This window comes from Nannospalax galili, unplaced genomic scaffold, assembly GCF_000622305.1.
Source record: "Nannospalax galili isolate Female #2095 unplaced genomic scaffold, S.galili_v1.0 scaffold127, whole genome shotgun sequence".
NCBI classification, from domain to species: domain Eukaryota; kingdom Metazoa; phylum Chordata; class Mammalia; order Rodentia; family Spalacidae; genus Nannospalax; species Nannospalax galili.
In genome coordinates, this window is record NW_008360326.1 from 7,554,277 (window position 1) to 7,557,164 (window position 2,888).

Genomic DNA, 2,888 nt, shown 5'->3' on the forward strand with positions numbered 1-2,888 from the left:
TTTATAGGCATTTTGATTATTTGAACGTTTACAGAAACTAGAAAGAGTCTGACATGCTTCCAGAATATAAGACGATGATCGAGATTTGATAGCATTCTCATTTTCTAGCAATGACAGGAAAACAGGATGAGGAGAGATTCGTAATAGCTATGCAATACCTGGAGTAAGCGAACAAAATTATGCAAGCATTTTATGCAGAAAAATTTAAAGGTTAGTATGAAATGAGACATTAGCAAATTTCCATGGGAGGGAAAAAGCTCAATAAGGTATCAATTCTCTGCCAAGCTCAATATAGTTTCCGAAATCAAGGTCTAATACAATTCTTCATGAAATTACTAAAAAGATTCTAAAAATGTGCATGAATATATAAATCAACAAGAACATGAAGACTCGATGAATGAGGAGAGGCGGAAGTCTCTAAGACACCAAACACCTCTGCTCAGCTCACATAGTATTGGAATAGCGATACAGCAGGAGGATGGAGGAAATAGAATTACATCCTGGCTTCATATCGTACATGGACTTGAACTCCAGACGGACTATGACACAATGAAAATGGAAGAAGAAGGTAGCTGATTAATAAGAAATAATGGTATATACTTACCTGGCAAGGAAGATACCATGATCAAGAAGGTGGTTTTCCCAGGACAAGGCTCCTCCATTGTGCTCAAGATGTGCCGACTCCTGTGATTTTCCTAAATGTGGCAAAGTTGACTCCGCAATTTGTGGAAAGAGGATTATGTCTGCACTGTCCCCTGATTACTAGGAAATAAATAAAGAAAGAGAGAGAGAGAGAGAGAGAGAGAGAGAGAGAGAGAGAGAGGGGATTATGTCTGCACTGTCCCCTGATTACTAGGAAATAAATAAATAAATAGAGAGAGAGAGAGAGAGAGAGAGAGAGAAAGGGTGGTAAACCATCTAAATTTTTATAACATCAGCACAATGTATTTCTCTAGCTCCCTCCATTTAGTTTTATGCTCAAATGTTATGTACCTGATCAAGTTCCTCATGAAACTTATACTTTCTCCATCCTCTGATTTCGTCACGTACCTTATTTAATTCCTTTAAATGTAGTACTTCATATGCAGCAGGTACTTCATATATGTACATTTGCTATTTTAATTCTCCAGAATCATTGATGCTATTAGACATTAGGATCTAGTAGACAGTATCATTCTCACTTAAAGTGAGGAAACAGGCTCAAAGCATTAGCTAAATAATTCCCCTAAGCTCATAAGCGACAAAGCCAGGATGTAAACCTGGGTTTACACCCGAAAGCCACGTGCCAAAGGCCACAGGCCACATGCCCTTAACGATGCTGCTATTTTGCTCTTCTATTCAAAAGCAATTGACAACTGAAGTTCAATCTGATGTGACTTTGGCTGTGTGCACCCTGCCTGCTTTTGTTCCCTTTTTGACAATCACATTTGCCTGTGCCTAGAAGAGTGCCTGCAATATAACAGATGTTCAAAATAGCTATGCAATACCTGGAGTATAATATAATAGATGTTCAAAATAGCTATGCAATACCTGGAGTATAATATAATAGAGGTTCAAAAGTGATTCTGGATGAAAAATTTGACAGGTACTTTAAAGATATTTTTAAACCCAGAAATCAAAAAATTAAATATGATAAACTTATTCCATTTGTTCAGTTTCCATCTGGTTGAGGTGCTGAAACGCTCTGATCAAAAGTAGCTTAGTGGTTTATACCAGCTCATAGGATACAGTCCATTACTGAAGAAGTCAGGGCAGGGGCTCCAGCAGGAACCATGGAGAAACACTCTTCACTGGCTTACTTGCAAGGTCAGGGACAGCGAGCTTTCTAATACAGACCAGGAACATCTGCCCAAGGAATGATGTAGCCCATAGTGGATTGGACTTTCCTACATCACTTAAAATTCAAGACAATCCTCCCTGCCATACACATACACAGAGATGCCCACAAGTCAAAGCTGATCTAAGCAATAATCCCTCAATTGAGACTCTCTTCTCAAATGACTCAGGCTGTGTCAAGTTGACAGTAAAAGCTACCTAGGAACAATTAGAATATAGACTTCTAAAAAAACGTTTTTCTTTTTCTTTTGATATATGGACTCAGGTTGTCCAGGCTAGCCTTGAACTCACTATATACCTTAAGCTGGCCTCAAACTCTTGATCCTCCTGCCTCTAACTCCAAATTACTAGGATTGCAAGCATGCAACACTACATCTGGCTTAAAATACAGACTTCTTTATTAGAAACTATACCATGAATGGACATAAAATATAAGCAACAGGATGAAAAGGAAGCATGCAATATATGGGATTAGGAATCAGGCACTATATGAAACACTGCTACACGTCAATAAGAAATCTAATAGAAAACATTAAAAAATCATGAATACTCAATTCGCAGGAAAAGAAACACAAAAAAGTCAATATGCATGAAAGTTTGCTCAGCTTCACCAGTAATTAGGGAATTCTAGATAAAACGGATATCAGACAACATTCCCCACATGAAGACGGTAATTTTTAAATCATTAATAATATCAAATATTGGTTAGAATATGGAGAAATGAGAGGCTAAAAGACTGATGATGGATGTATAATTACTGGAAGAATATTGAAGAATAATTTAGCAATATCTGGTAAAGTCAAAGTTCAGATCATATGACCCCAAATTTCCATTTCTTAGAAATTGTAACTTCCAATATAAATGCATCAACGACACAGGTGGGATGAATTTGCTGGATTTTTTTTTTTTTTTTTTGGAAATGAAAAAAAACAAAAAACAAAACACCGAAGGTTTAAGAGCAGATGAATAGATACATAAATAAGTACTGTGGGTCCAATGGAGCCATGTATGGTAATTCAACAAAGGAGTAAGCTCCTCCCAGAAGTGGCAGG

At 37.2% G+C, this 2,888-nt stretch overlaps 1 non-coding gene across 1 annotated transcript; it reads left to right on the forward strand.

Annotated features, from left to right (window-relative positions):
• Positions 1–596: 596 nt before the first annotated feature.
• On the forward strand, positions 597–757 carry LOC115068933. The gene has a single exon (XR_003848274.1). It is a non-coding gene; the product is annotated as a U1 spliceosomal RNA (small nuclear RNA).
• Positions 758–2,888: the final 2,131 nt, after the last annotated feature.